Here is a 17,016-nt window from a genome sequence, read left to right on the forward strand (position 1 = left end):
TATATACTTGTGTATAATTAAACACAAGCTCTGTCAGCCTAGAAAACTTTTCCATGAGGCTATAAGAGAAAGCAAATACTTCAATGAATAAATAAGAATCAAGCCAGATTTGGATATGTATCCGTGATGACAAATAGAGAAAATGCAAGGACAGGAAAAGTCTCCTATTTCCTGACAGGTATCAACAGAATAAAGGATGTTTGTAAGTTCACCTTGAAATTAGTCTAGACTTCGGTCCTGTACTTGGCTCTATACCTGACACTGCTCAGCCTGTTACTGATCATTATTTCTGCTACAAGTAGTGCTGTTCCTGGTGCTGTACCTGGTACTCACTTCTGGCACTGCCCTTGCTGAGTGTCCGGCGGGCGGGTGAGGCTGGAGGCCGCTGGGTCTGCTGGGAGAGGCCCGAGCCCCAGGGCGCGCGCCCTGTCCACGCTCCAGCGCTCACACACGTGGACATCATTGGTGGCTCGAGGCATTCCTGAACGTTGCTCATTCGATTTGCCTGCGACTCACCGAGTTGGCGGGAAAACGAAATCCCAGAGCCAAGGAGTCTGATCACAGAGCTCCGACGCCTCTGAACGGGCGCCATGGGCGCCTATCTGGACAAGACTGGCCTGTCCCTGCCCGCGGACAGTCCGGCCCTGGACGGCGCTGAGCGTCACGCACCTGCTGGCCCTCAGGAGCCCTCGGCCTCCAAGAGCATCCCCCTGCTGTCCTCCTGGGCGCCCATCTCTCTTCTGAGAGCCGGCAAGAGGCCATCCCGCGGGCATCCTGCCGCTGGGCCCAGGCGTGTGCTCAGCTCGCCTCGGAGACGCTATCTGCTGCAGCAGGCCCGCCGTGCCCTGCTGGGGCCGCTGGCTGCTGTGTGCTGGAACCAGCCTCCCCTGCAGACGCTCAGCAGGAGACTGTGCAGCGCGCTGACCCCGAGGATGCCCGCTCAGCACAGCGCACCTTCGCCTGCCCCAGCGCAGGCGCACACCACCGACTCCTGCACACAGTCTGCGCCCTCCAGCAGCCACCCGCACTCGGGGGACCACCACACACTAACCGAGGTGCTCCAAGACAGGAGGACCAAGACCATGGCTGCAGACCACCAGGACTCCGACTCTGATCCACAGCGCAAGAGACAGCGCCAGGACAGCACCGGGGATGGAGAAACATCGCCCAAGCCCCCGAAGCCGTCTCAGGTACTGAGCTCTGGGTCCTTCAAGGGGGGCCTCGCTGCCCAGGGCTCCAGTCTGCCCTCACAAGGGCAATGGCACCCCTCTTCTGGGAGGTCCATGGCAAGCGGGCGGGCTGCTGGCAAGCCTGGCTCTAGCCAGAAAGGCTTCTCCTGTCGCTTTGCTTCCACGCGGCCCGGGGCCCAGCTGGGCAAGAGGTCAGGTCTTGCCTCCCTCTTCCTGGCTGGAGGGAGGCTGGCCAAGAAAGCCAGGGAGGAGCGGCTGCCTCCTCATTCCAGGGCTCCAGCCGCTGCCATGACCCCTGTGGCCCAGTCTCCTACAGTCCCAGCCCCTGATGCCCAGTTTCCCACTGTCCCCCACCTGCAGGTCTCTAACAAAGTCCAAGCAACCAAGGCCACCTGCCCCGGCACTAAACGAAGAGTCCGGTTTCAGATAAAGCAAGGCCAGCCTGCCTGCAATGCTCCTGCTGAGACTGCCAACTCTGTCAGGCCAGGCCCCGCTTCTCCAGCTCTATTCAAAGGGCATCTTCACAGCTCATTGGCATCTAGCGCCTCACACAGCAGCACCACCCCCTCCATCTGCACCCAGGCTACAGCCACCAAGCCTGTGGAGGGCAGCGTGGGGGCCCCACCCTCAGGGCCGCTCTGCACACAGTCAGCTGCTGCAGACACCAACACCTACCAGGTCAGTGGACCCGACACTGCCACCCCCACTGTGGCCTCGGGCAAGTCAGATTCACACTCAGGCTCAGAGCCAGCTCAGGGCCAGGCCTGTGTCACTACTTTGAATATTCCTCAGGGCATTATTTGGGCTCTGCTGTACTCTACTCCCAGATCCCCTGTGTCTCTGCCCTCCCATGGCCATGTCTCCAAGCGTCAGGGCTCTCCCAGCTCGGTAGCAGCCACCTGCTCTAGCTCCACGGGCTGCCCCAGCCAGCGCAGCCTCTCGCCTGACTCTACCACCAGCGAGGGCAGCTTGAGCTTCAACCGCACAGCCAGGCCTGCCTTCCAATTTCCCTCTACCTCCCGCGTCATGCCGACTCTCCGCATCCACACCAAAGGCCGCACCAAGCTCCCCTGCAGGGACAACAAGCCAGTCCCTGGCTGCTCATGGATGCCAAGACAGGATGAGGCCGCACACACACCTGCTCAGCCAGGGCAGGCCACATCACAGGCCCAGGTGGCTTTGGGTTCCTCAGTCCTGTCTGCTTTGGGCTGTCAGAAAAGCCCAGCCTCCACCTTCTGGGCCCCTGCCAGCACGCAGCCCTCCCAGACCCCTCTCACCACCACTGGCTGTCGGGTCACCTCTCAGCCCACCCCCACCCCCACCATTAGCAGCAGGATTGCCAGCTGCTCTCAGGCCGCCTTTCCATCTGGCAGCTTGGCTGCCTCATCTGGCCCTCAGGGCTCTGGGCTCACTGGGACCATCCCAGGCCCTAGCTCCTCTTCTAGAGCATTCTTCTTCACAGCCTCCAAGTGTGCAAGCCATGGACAGCAGCAGCCTCTCTGTTGGAGCCACCTCAAATCCCCCCATGGCTTCAGGGGAGTTGGGCCTTGGGGCTCAACAGTCCCATGCCTTGCCACGGGTGTGGCTTCAACCTCATGCCAGTACACGAGCAAAAAGTAATCCCTGTCCCCCTCCCAACCCCTTCCCCCAAACAACCATCTCTTGTCTGAATCTGGACCACAAAACCTGCTAGGGAGAGGCTCTGACCCTCAGCAGTTGCACAAAGCAAACTCAGCCTGGATCTCTGGCTTCAAATGGCCGATTTGGAAGTTAGAAGCCTGTGCCTGGTCGCTTCTGGAGGAAGGGGGCAACTCAAGAATGTGCAGGAGGTCACAGGATAGAAGCGAGAAGCCAGATACCTGACTTCATCAGTCACCCAGGTGAGGCTGGAGAACTGAAGGAATGTGAATATGCTGTTCACTGGCTCTTCTGAGTCTCTGTGTAGTTCAGAACATGCTCAGTGGCTCTTCCACCCTCCTTTGATCTACAACATGGGGAAGCTTTGCTGCAGGTTGGGTTTCTCATGTGATTTTCATGTGGCGGGACAGATGCAGCATTCCTAATTTTATCTGCTCTTATTGTCTTCCTCTGTCTCTTGTTGAGATGAAATTTCCCCTATCATGTTGCTTTTTTTCCTAATCCATCCCCAATTTTGTCATCCGCCTATAATGACCCTGTAATCTTGCTTTGTCCCAGCAGGTGCACATCCATTTTCTTGTTCACAACAGTCTGAGTGTTCATCCTCAGCCCTCTCTATCCATGCAGAACTGGTGTCCCAAGACATCCTGGCGGAGCAAGGGAGAGACCCTCTCTCAAGGTCAGAAACTTGTGGAGCAGGCACAATCCCATGAACTCACTCTGCCTTACTCAGCCACCTGCTACTACCAAGACAACAACATGTGCCTCTCTTGGTTTGGATGGTCCAAGCCTGGTCCTGTGGCACTGTGGGATTCTCCAGTGTGCTGTCCTTGTGGAGAAGAACTAAATGGTATGTGTAGTCTTGTTGGCAGGGCTCGATCTAACTGTCTCCTGAATCCTAGGCATGGATCATTAATATGCAAAGTCATGCCATGTGAAAGCCACAATGCTGGCTCCTGCATATTGGGATGATATTTTAACAGGTTTGGCCTGGTAGCCCAGATATGATGTTTCAGGGGAAGCATAGTCCTCCCATTCCCTTACTTGCTTCCCAAACCCAGGTATAGACAAGCACTTCTGGTGTGTATCAGGAGACCTGGACTGATCACCTTTGGAAGTCAGACCTCAGTTTTCTTGTCCCCTTCACTCTCGTATACACAGGAGATGTTAGTGACAATATTCTTCGCATTTAGAGTATTTTTAAAGATTGCATGTCATGCTATAATTATAAATAACTATATTGTGTTGAAAAGTAGACTTTACTAGTTTTCATAGACTCTTGTTCTCAAATCTAGATATTTGTTAAACATTATCTGCATTTGGCAATATTTTACCATTTACATCCTATTCTGTAGTTATTGTCAGTTAACATTTTCTTTTGTAGTCATGCCTTCTTTTTCTTCTCAACTCTATATATTTCTGATGATATGCTTTTGCACTGGCAGTACTATAAATTTTTACTTATAGGTCTCTGGTTAATAAGTAAATCATTTGTGTTAGAAAGTGTTCTTTAGATTCTATATTTCCCTCCTTCTCAACTATACCCATTTGTTACAAGATTCTTCTGAATTGAGAGTAGATTAAATGGTTGCTTACTGTTCTTTAGCAGTCCCTTGTCTTAGAAGTTAGTCTTTATACATCACATCACCTTCTTTCTCAACTCTACATCTTTATGACAGTATCTTTTACAATGACAATATTTTAAACATTTACTACTCTTCTTTAAATTATAGAGTCATCCTTTGGATGGATGGATTCCACACATTGCACTCATTCTCAAATCCTAATACCTGTCCATTCTGGAAGAAGCTGGCAGTTCTAAAAGGTGAAGGAGGTCACATGACAGAACAAGCCACATACCTTTACTTCAACTGTCACTCAGGTGGGGCTGGAGAGCGAACACAAGAGCTCTGCAAAGTGGTCACTTGCTCTTCTGATTTTCTGGGTAGTGCACCTAACACTAGGTTAGGTGGGTCTCTCCATTTTTTTCTAAAGCTACAAGTTATGGGAGCTTTGCTGGGCAGTAAGTCTGATGAGCATTTTATAGGGTGGGACAAATGAAGCATACCTAAATTTTGCCTGCTTGGGCTGCCTTTAAACAAGTGGTCTATTCCTCTCCCTTTTTCAGTGATACAATATCGCCATATCTGGATGTTTTGTGATCGTCCATTTCCTATTGCCTCTATCCCTTGCAATGACCATGAACCTTGCTTTTTTTCACTAGGTGCAGACTATTTTCTCCTGCACAGCAATCAGTGTGTTCACCACCAACCTTCTCTACCAGTTTACAAGCTAAAGGTCACTGGGTGACTCAAGAAATCCAGACAGATCCAGAGAGATACTTCCTCAAGGACAGAAGATGTTGGAGCATGTAGGTTGCCATGAGCTACTTCTATTTGCTCCTCTTTGCTCAGCCACCTCCGTACAGACAACATCTGACTCTCTGGGTTTTGATTGTCCAAGTCGTGTCCCGTGGTACTTTGTGATACAGGAGCTACTCGTTGGCAGATGAACTAAAGGGTTATCTGTGGAGGCTTGTTGGCAGTATCAGGTTGGCCTGTCTCTAGAGACCTAGGCATGGCTATTCAAATGTGGAAAATGGTGACATATGAAGGCCACAGTGTTGGCTACTAAATTTTGGAGTGCTGCTTTGATGTATATGGTCTGCTAACCAGGATATGATGTTCCTGAGAAAACAATGCTTCTATCCCACACCCCCAACACACAGTACCTGTTTACCCAATGCAGGTATTGTGAATCCTCTTACTGGGTATCAGGAGTCCTGGACTGATCACATGGGAAACCAGTTCTCAATAGATAAATGTTAACAATATTGTATTGTATTTACGGTATTTAAAAGTTTGTATAGTGTGCTCTACTTACAAGTAACAATTTTGTGTTGGAAATCAAAATTTACTAGATTTCTCATGCCCTCAATCTCAATCTAGATATTTGTTGAAATATTTTTTGCATTGGCAATATTTTATCATTTGTGTTCTGTTCTATACTAAATAAACATTTTGTGTTGGAAAATAAACTTCAGATCACATTGTCTTCTATATTACCTCTACATATCTATTGGAATACTCTTATACATTGACAGTATTTTAGATGTTTGCATGCTAGTTATATACTGAAGTCCTTTGTGTTGGATGTCAGGCTTTAGACTTCACATGTTTTTGTTCTCAACTCTATATGCTTGTGGCAGTATATTTTGGCACTGGCTATACTTTATAATTTGAATGCTGTTCTATAATAACAAGCATATCCATTTGTTTTGTTATTAGAGCAACCCTCAATAATGTCAATGTCACAAAACACTTTGGAATGGTAACCACATATACAGTAGGTATAGTAGAATGGCACGGAAACTCCCTGGTTATAGAATGCCATCTATATCAAGAAAGCTCGCTCAGGTTCCATAGTCCCACTAGACGCCTGTTTCTGAGCTGGTTCTAAACTTGCCACTGATTTTAATTTTAAAATATTAAAATAGAAAATACACAGAGATTTCTGTGTTGATTAAATTGTCTTTTTTCTTGTGTAGGATAAAAGTTATCCTTTCTAGGTGGAGGTTATGAAGAAGTCTTAGGAGAAACCTTTTCCTTTTATGTTTTTCTTTTTCTTTCTTTGATATTTTGTGATGGAGGAGGATGGAGGTCCTGGGTCTAAACTCAGAGCTTCACTGGTATCCCTATGTTTTATTGCTCTAGGCTACTACTTCACCTATGTGATACAACTATCACTTCCAGCTTTTGAAGGGCTATATTGAAGTTAAAATCTTAGGACTTTCCTGCCTGGGCTGGCTTTTTCCTCACATCTCAGCCTGAGTAGCTATGATTACATGCATGAGCCAATACTGATGGGCTTTTCCTCTTTGGATGCTAGTACATTTAGGTATAGAAGCCGAGCTTGCCACATGTAGAGAAGCCAGGCTCTAGTGGCTCATATCTGTAATTTTAGTTATTCAAGAGGCTGAGATCTGAGGATGCCAGTTTAAAGCCAGACACAGCAGAAAAGACTTTGACACTTATCTCTAATTAACACCTCAAAGCCAAGGGTAGAGGGATGAGCCTGGAGGGAGAAAGCTAAGAGACAGTGCCCAAGTCCTGAGTTCATACCCCAATGCAAGCACAAAAAGAAAGAAATTTAGAAAGCAAACAGATACAAAATCTCTATAGAGGGAAAGGGAATAAGAAGTGGGTGAAGGAAAACAAGAGAATAGGAGAGGAAAGTTCACCTGCACCAAGGCATCCAAGGATATTCTTTTCTTGTGATTGCTTTGCTCCTTGTTTGACTTATTTAATGAGGCAGCAGGGATAATCCTCAAACTTTGTGGCTTACAATAATGTCCATTTCACAACCCACTTACCCACTTAGGATTCTCTGAGTATCCAGGCCTAAGCTGGGCCAATCTTCCGTGCCCTGTGACCTGGTTGCAGTTGCATTCATCTGGGCATTCACTGGGCAGGGATGACCAGTGCTCACTCCATGGCTTGCAGGCATGCCAGATGTCTGTTGTGGATTCCATGGATTACTTCTCTGGAGGAGCTAAGCTTCGCCTTCTTGTGTGGCTTGTGCTTTTCACAGTCTGGCAGGTCAGTTCCAAGGGTTTTCCAGAGGAGAGGAGTGGAAGCTGACAGTTCCAGTGTTTCCAGTTCTTTGACAGTGAGCTTAGCTTGTGTAAGAAAAGAAAAAGAGCAGATAAGAGTGAACTCCCACTAACCAACACTCTATTCTGGAGCAATCCCTGGAACTCACCGTCTTCTTCAGCTTAGCTAAAGAGGAAATGATGTATGCTACCCACCCCTTACAACTAGGATTTCTTTAAATATTAGGCAGAAAAACTAAACTCCGATGTGGAGACAAGGCAGGGCTTGGAAGACAGAAGTAGGGATAAAAAGCAGGGGTTGGAGAACAATCTTATTTTGACTGACTTGAAGTAATAAGGTTTCACCAGCAGTGTGTCCACCAGCAGTTAGGCATCACGGGAGGCCTTGGTCTAAAGCTCTCTTTTCCCACACTCCTGGGTGAGTTTGGTCAGGGGCATATAAGGGAAGACCAAGGCTTGGGAATCTGTAGCAAGGACAATTCTAAGAGATCTCTCTCTGTCAGGGAGTAAGCTGAAGGCTTTCTTTGTTCAAGCCATTATCCATCTAAGTGACAAGTGTTGTGTTTGCTAACTTTCTTTATCCAAAGAAATACTGTGGTGTGGAGAGATGGGTACTTTATTCACATTTAAATATTATAGCCCATGTTCATTCAGAAATGTGTACCTCAAAGCTGGCAAAAGATGGACATCTCAAGTGGGGAGAATTATAGGAAGAACTAGCAAATGCAAATCAGTTTAAATACTTCAATAAAGTGAAGAAAAATGAGAGGGGAATGGGGGAGGGAAAGTCTTGACTTAGTGTACCTGGAAAAATGTATTTGTTCTGTATTTCATTTTCAGGTGAGCCTTCAGTGCTAGCAATTGGACAGTACAAATATAGACCACTGTGAAAAGTTTTTGTGGGGGCTAAAAACTGGATTTTCTAAGGCTATGGTATGAACTGAAAACATACAAATTAACAGGAGAAATAGCCTGCAGAAAAGCACTGGGAAAGTACAAGACTGGAAGACAGAGCTTGACTCAGAAGTTCAGATCTGTAATCCTAGCTACTTAGGAGGCTGGGGTTTGAGGATTGTGGTTCAAAGCCAGCAAGACAGCAAAGCCCATAAGACTCTTATCGTCAATTAAGCACCAAAAAAGCCAGAAGTGGAGCTATGGCTTAAGTTGTTGAATGTGAGCCTAGAGCCTAAAAGCTAAGCAGCACACAGGGCCAGAACCAGCGTGCGCGCACGCACTCAAGCACGCGCGCGCACACACACACACACACACACACACACACACACACACACTCAGGATGATGAATCACATATAAACTTGAAAAAAGGAAGGAGCCAAAGACATCTGGGAGAAAGGAGAAGGGGAAGGCTCTGGAATATGCGGTAAAGAAGGTCACTGTATACATGGGTTGTTTTATGACATTTCAATTGAGGATTTATATGATAAAACATTTAAATTCTTGTTTTTCTTGTTTTTTTATAATTTTCGTTTCCTGGGTATAATGGAGATGACAGTAAATATCCTAAACATATAGTAATGTAGCCCAACAGAAACAATTTGGTTTCAGAAATCTACAAATTCTCTGATATCACACAACGCCATGCTTTTCCTCTATAATTTTATGTACTTTTTCTAATTAAGTAATCTAATTCAAAACTTATTAAATCTAATATTCATTCTGTGATTTGTACATTGAATCATTTATATGACCGAAAAGTTCCCTTTTCTTTGTAGTATGGATGCTTGTGCCTCCTAAACTCTGCTGTTGAATGCCTCTAGTGCATGTTGCATTTAAGTTCCTATCTCTACATATACAATGTTTCATTCCAGTTCATCATGTTTAACTCTTTACTGAACTCCTCACTGGCTGAAATGTTTGCTTCTTCATTTCCTGGACTACTTTGTGGGTTCTTGCTATTTGTCATGTCACTGAGCATATTTGAAATAGGTGATTGGCTGTCTTTGTCTACTAAGCTCAATGTGTGTTTTCCTGATGACCACTTTCAGCAAGGCTCTGATGTCTATGAAGGAGCCATTCTCCTCTTTCTATGCTTCATAATTGTTACCAACTGAACATTGAGTATTTTAATTTGGTGGGTCTGTAAATGAGACTGGTCTTGTGTACGGATTCATTGAGTGCCCGTTTGAAGGCTCTCTTTGTTTGGGTGTGGATATTTGCAAAGCCTTTTAATCACACTTGCCAGGATTCCTCATTGAATGTCCTAACCAAAATTTCTGTTCCATTGTCCCTTGTCAGTACCGAACAATAATCAATGCCTTCAATCTGTAATCTTAGAAGCAGTGTCTCTCCCCATAAATCACTCCCCTGGTGCCCAAGTCTGGTCTTCTAGAGGTCACAAGATGTAATGGCTAGAGTCCTCGGGTGATGGCTGTTTCCCTGGAAAGACAAGACCTACTCTGACATTTGAATTGCAATTTATCTTTCTACGATGTCTTCAAATTCGGATCCCCAGAATTTGGGAGCTGAAATGAACTGAAATGAACACTTGCTCTGTGCTGCCATGGACAGACCCTCTCTTCATCAGGGTTGAAAAGTGGCAGCATTCCCTACCTCTACCAATGTCAACCATCACCCTGCAAAGTTCCTATTTCATACCAGGTGGGAGAGTCTTATAAACACGAAAATGAAAGAATAAAACCACAATGACCACACAATAGTAAAACCAGAATTTTAATATATCAGTAATCAAGAAGAGCAGTTTCTACTTCAAACCCTCTTCTTCCCAATCAGTAAATATTTTACTTTCTGCTATTCATTCATATAAACTATGAACAGATCGAGAATCCACACTTCCACAAATCCAAATCTCCCATGGTCTCCAATGCGCAGGATGCTGTCTCTGGATGAAGACACTAAGGGAATGCCGTGCTGCTCAACCTACCATGATGTTTTTGTGCAGGCTTTATGTCCTGTGTCCTTCAACAGACTCACCCCAATGACACAGAAGTCTCCTGCCTGCTTGTTATCAGAGTGACAGAGGATCAATCAATGCTCACCCTGAAGCACAGCTCTGGCTGTTGCCAGTGGGGGGGGGGGGGGTCTCAAGTATGAGGGGAAGATTCAGCTGGTGGAGGCTCAAGTGATCCCAGAAGTCCTTGGAGGTGGCTGGAAGGCTGCTCTACTGACCTGTGGGGAAGCCAGGACGCTAAAAGGTGCCCCAGCCTGGGAGCCAGGTCTAGGGGCTTCCAGAACCTGTATGCAAGAGCTGGGCTTTTCTGGGCCAATAGTATGAACCACAAGTAGAGAAAGGTCTTTGTCAATCGCCATTTCCCTATTCCCTTCCGGTGTCTGTGTGAGGGATCACAGAGCCATGAAAGAGAACACAGAATGCTGAAACCTGGCAAATCCAGGAATGGGGCTGCTCAGCGTGAAGGTCTCAGCATCAGACCCCCATATCCTGAATGGGAGCCTAGTGTCTTCCCTGACTCCTGTTCACCAGGACACGTTTCTTCCACACATTCACAACCCACATCTATGCTGAATCTCTAGAGGCTCCTGAACCAGGCAATACAATTCTCTTCTACTATTATATTATCATAACGTTAGCTCACCTGTAGCTGATTCAACTGCTCAATGCTATCATATTCCTGGCCAGGCAGAGCACGTGGTAGTGACAGGGCTGGGCTGCAATAGATGCCGGGTGACCAGCTTCGCAGGCTGTGCTCTGAACCCTCCACTCAGTCCAGCCAGGCTACTCTGTGCTCTCACAGCTGTGTTCCCATAGTTGATCACAGGAAGCTCTCCTGATCCCACTTCCTACCTAAGCCTGCCTATTGAAAAGACCTTCTCTCTGTACCTAAAGTCTTCGTAAATAAAAGGGAACAGGCAGGAGAGAATGGATGACCATGTGAGTCCAGCCCACCCTGTCCAGGCAGCTGCCACTCACCTTTATCAACTCCATCTACTGTTCTCTTTCCAAGGAGGAATACAGCAATGTAGACAGAAAGTGGCCCCTCCTCCCTTCTGACCTCCATTCCAGGGTGTACAATACGCCAGGAGATCATATATGCATACAGAGGACTGGGACCATGTTTTTGATGGACACCCAGGCTGAAGTTCAGAGATGCCTTGTTTAGCACTTCTCATGAAATGACATTGAGGCTTCAGGGAAAAGCCAATGCTTGGATACTGCATTACTTGTGTCATGAAAACCTGGCTTAAAATTCCCCCCTCTCTCCACCCTTGAGGGATTTACAGTCCAGGCTGGGCAATCTACCAACAGCTCAGTGGCCAGGCATTCCTGGGTGTCACCTGGTAAGATGGGTGCAGTGAATAGCTCAGAGGATGGTCTTGAGATTTCTCAGGAGTATTAGAGCACAGGGCCCGCAGGGTCTTTCCCCTCGAGCTTCAGACTTGCACCTGGGCTCGGGCTGCTCTCATTCAGGGGGTCCTGATAGGCTGGTGTCAGACCAACCATCATAAGGATCCCTTTTTAGAAGAGGACAAATACTCAGATACCTGTAGCTCACACCTATAATCCTAGCTACTCAGGAGGCCCAGATATAGAGGGGCATTGTTTCAGGACAACCAACACAGAATGGTCTGTGGGACTCAATCTCTAATTCACCAGCAGAAAGCAGGCCTGAGGAATGGATCAAGAGATAGAGTGCCAACAGAACAACCATGCAAGCCAAGGAAGATCAAGTTCAAAACTCACTACTGGATATTACCCCTAAATAAAGGGGCAGAATAAATTGTTTTCCACACTTACAGAGAAGAAAAGAAATCTTACAAGCAATCATCTAAAAATAACAAGTGAATAGTTTTGTTCTAATTCATATAAATATATGGGATGTATTTCATGTTATCCTGAAGAGCCAAGCCAAAGTGGTACAGTCAGAGACATTAGAAATGAAGAAAAATAATAGAATAAAACCTAAATAAACTATAAGTAATTCCTAAGTAATAGGATGTAGGTCAAAAAAGGAAAATAGTTGTACATTAATGCTTATGGCCACATTAATTTTATTTAAAAATTGTGAATGGCCCAAATGCATAGTATTAGAATAGTTAAGTAAGTGTACCTACATAACAAAATACTGCAAATATGTTTATGAAAACAAAAAAAAAATCAGAACACAAGATATTTACAAGCACAGTGTACAAATAATCATTTGATGGAAGGCAGGCATTTCATTTTAATTTAGAAACTAATGCATTACACCTTACAATCAACTTAACAGCTCCCTCAGCTTGTGCCTTGTACTTGCAGATGGGGAATCAGTGTCTTCCCCACCCCTGTGTCTCAAGGTCTCTGAGTCAAGGCTTCTTACACTCCATAGTCATTGGGACATTGGCCACCAGATTTTTGTTTGGGCTTTTCTTTTGACTATCACTACATATTGAATTATGTGGAGAATATTATTGTACTGTGTCATAATTTAATAAACAGAACTTGGCTGATGAGAGTACTAGCCCAAAGACTATGAATAGACAGAATTTTATTTTTATCTGGTTTACTTTTTTTTAATTGTGAAAATACTGTACAGAGGGTTACAATTACATAAGCAAGGTAATGAGTACATTTCTTATCAAGCATTGTTGCCTCCTCCTTAGTTTCCTCTTCCCATCCCTTCCCATTTCCCCCACACACCCCCAACCTCCCGCCAAAGTTGTAAAGTTTGTTTTTCTACATAGGGTCGTGTACATCTCATTCCTGCAATGGGTCCACCTATATCCCTATTTAAACAATTTGTTTTTTCCCTTCACCTCCACAAATTATACCAACATCAAATACAGTGAAAACAGGGGTAAGTGAAGTAAGCCAGGCCCAAAGAAACATAGATCCCATGGTTTCCCTTATTTGCAATAACTAGTATGTGTCTGAGACAAGCAGAAACGGTCAGATAAGTTGATGTTAATCCAAATGAACCGCAAGATAAGGACTCAAAATTTTTTTTATTTCTTGGGATTGTTTCTAACATATTTATAAGATGATTTCTTTGATGCATTGTATGTCCAACCCCCATGGTAGAGCCACAATTTTTCTTGTTACAAATCTTGGCTCTTTAAAAAAAAATAAGTGGCTAGAACTAATTTCTTCTTTTGGTGAGAGTGGTAGATAAATTCCTCTTAGCATTCGTTTCTCATGGCTGGAAGGCCAGCTTTCATAGAGTTAATACAAAGCAGTACTAATAAACACCATGCTACACAGGTATCAGTCTTCTTGGTTTAAACAGATTGGATTATCCCTGGAGATTTTCCTGTTACTCCAGGAATTGTCAGTTTTCTGGTGAGTTAGGGTGACAATGCACAATGTCAATCTTAGGGGCAAAACTGTCACAACCAACCCATGTCCATATACTTGTCTCACCCTAGTCCATACGGAAGGAATTGTATTTTCTTGTGTAGCATAGCTTTCATTGAATGCCCATTAAGTATTCTATCATGAAAGAAAGTTCTTTAAAATGTTCAATATGACAGTGTTGACGTTTTTGTGTCTGTGCAAACACAGAGGCTTGATCTTAGAGCCCAACCCCACTCTCTCATCTTTTTTGCTCTAGACCCCTACTACAGCACTTGAGCTACATTTCCACTTCTAGCTTTATGGTGGTTAATAAGAGATGAGAGTTTTTCTTATGCTTCCATGTAATTATTATACCTCTGGTATCACATTTTCAGTAGGAAATTATTATTTATATATTTATTTTGGTCAGTCATGGGGGTTGAACTCAGGGCCTGGGTACTGTCACTAAGCACTTTTAGCTCAAGGATAGTGCTCTACCATTTTGAGCCACAGCTCCACTTCCAGATTTCTAGTGATGAATTGGAGATCAGAGCCTCACAGACTTTCCTGCCTGGGCTGGCTTTCAACTGCAATCCTCAGATCTCAGCCTTCTGAGTAGTTAGGATTATAAGCAAGATCCACCCGCACACAGATTAAATAGGAATTTTTATTTATTTATTTTATTTATTTTTGGATTTGGTTTCTTTTTGGGGGGGGGGGGCGGTCTGGTCATGGGGCCTGAACTCTGGGCTTGAGCACTATCCCAGCTCTTCAGCTGAAGGCTAGCGCTCTACCACTTGAGCCACAGTACCACTTTATTTTTGCTTATGTGGTTCTGAGGAATCGAACCCAGGGCCTCACACATGCAAGGCAAGCACTCTACCACGAGCCACCTTCTCAGCCCTCTTTTTATTTTTCAATAAGTTTTTTATTGTGAAAATACTGTACAGAGGAGTTACAGTTACATGAGCAAGGTAATGAATACATTTCTTATCAAAAATTGTTGGCTCCTTCTTTGTTTTTCCACTACCATCCATTTCTCCCCACCTCCACAACTAAACTCCCTCTTTACTCTCTCCACGCCCCCCAGGCCTAAATTGTAAAGTTTGTTTTCGACATAGTGTCTTGTGTACATTTCATTGTTACAATGGGTCAACCTGTATCCCTATATCCCTATAATAAGCATTTTGTTTTTTTCCTGCTCTTCCCCAAATTATATCGACATCAAATACAGTGAAAATAGGGTTTATACCATGGGGAAGGAATATACAAAGCAACAAAAAAAATCACATGGTACCTTATAAATATGTTAGGAAAATAGCAAGAGAGAAAAAACCATTTTTGTCCATATCTTTGATTCATTTAACTTAAATAACCAGGTAAGATGAAGTTAAGTGAAATATTTTTTAAATCCTGATTTTAAGGGTTTATTTGTTGTTATTATATACGTTTTTTTGACCCATTGTAATAACTAGACGTAAGTGCAAGACACTATGTTGAAAACAAACTTTACAACTTGTGTGGGGGGAGGAAGGAAGGAAGTGGGGCATTGGTGTGGGAAGGGATATTAGGGGAAAAACAAAGGAGGAGATAAAAATGCTCCACAGGAAATGTACTCATTACCTTACTCATGTAACTGTAACCCCTCTGTACACTATTTTTACATAAATCTTTTTTAAATTTTTTATTTTAGTCTTTTTTGGTGGGGACTGGAAACTGAACACAAGACATTGTATGTGCTTGGTAAGTACTTTGGCACTGAGCTACATCCCTGCCCAACTGTCTTGTTTTTAAGAGAATTTGTATCATTAATTTTTAGTCTCCCTTTGTATTTTCATTTTAGAAAGCAGCCTCCTACACTGACAACGATGACAGTCACATGGACAAAGATTGCCTACTGGTTCATTCGCAGGAAGACACGGATTCTAAAGGCGCTCCATTGGCTGTTGCAGTTTTATTGAAGGAGAGCTAGAGGACCACTTCATACATGGCTTGGGACTTGAATTCAAGACACTGGCTGCTTAGACGAAAAACTAGATATGGATATGGAAATGGAGCAGAGGCAGTACCTTGTTAAAGAAACAAACAGGAGCACATATTTGATGACATATTTGCATGAGTAAACCCTGGTTAATTCAGAGAATAGATCCTCCTCTAACAGCAGCTTTCAAGTCCCAGAACCTATGCATTGCGCACAGACAGAGAAAGTAACTCAGGAGACAGTCACTGAAACATCTGTGTCTTCCAGTCAGAGTCAAAAGATAGTGCCACCTCTTCCTGACCCCAGGGCTTCTGGGAATATCATAATGGCAGGATCTTCCTATGCCACAAGCTCTACTCTACTCTGCTAACAGGCACCGTGATCCTGGGTCCAGGACGACTTCAGAGCCTTATTGTGACAGAGAGGCCCAGCAGCCACCATGGTAGATCACCATGGGAATGTTGTGGTTACAGAAAGAATGTTGTGGTAACAGGTGTCAAGAACCCTCTGGAAGCCAGCTACCATCTTCAAGATGCGCATTATGTTATGATAAGGAAGAGAGAGAGAGCATCCCTGTTCCCAGTTCAGGGGTACAACCCACTGTAACCACACCCAAAGGTGGAATGTGTTGGTGTGATGGTGACAGAAAGAGTGATAACCTCTGCTACCATGCTGCACTCCAGTTACCAGACCCTTACTGAAGCCTTGATAAGAATTAGAAACACTGTGGTTTCTGGAACTGGAGTCCCCAGCACTTCTGCTTTTGCAGATTCTGGTCATTCTAACTCTACCATGACCACAGCTAATGCCAGAGTCACCAAGCACAGCACTGTGCAACATCCTTAGTCTTAAATAGCATTCAGTCACAGACTCACCAAGAATGGAACTAGCAGTGACTGGCTGAATGTTGTGCATGTTCCTGGACTTTCAGGAGACCTGCAGACCTGCAGACAAGAGATAATTGAACTTGAACCTCTTCTCAGTCACGGATCTGCACAGAGCCACACTGTCTCTGCTCCCATTGGTGTGTTTTAGAAAGGCTTCTTGATTCCCTTAAGGGCCTATTTTCAGCAGGTTGTGCAGACAATAATCACAAAACAGAGGGACATCTGGTTTCTGGGAATTTGCTAAATTGACATGTAGTATCCAGTTCATTTGCAAACCCAGGAAACTGAATTTTCCTGCATATCCTGTTAACATTTAACTTAGAGTCTCCACATTCCTGCCCCAAGCAGATCCATACTCATTTATCCAAAGGCACTTCTAAAGTCTGGGCTACCACTTTCCTTGTTTTTCCTTTAAGACTGAAACTCTTTCATTTAAATGAGATGTGTTAAATTTTCAAGCACA

Source organism: Dipodomys spectabilis, unplaced genomic scaffold, assembly GCF_019054845.1.
Source record: "Dipodomys spectabilis isolate Male_0828 unplaced genomic scaffold, ASM1905484v1 ptg000024l, whole genome shotgun sequence".
In the NCBI taxonomy this organism is placed as follows: domain Eukaryota; kingdom Metazoa; phylum Chordata; class Mammalia; order Rodentia; family Heteromyidae; genus Dipodomys; species Dipodomys spectabilis.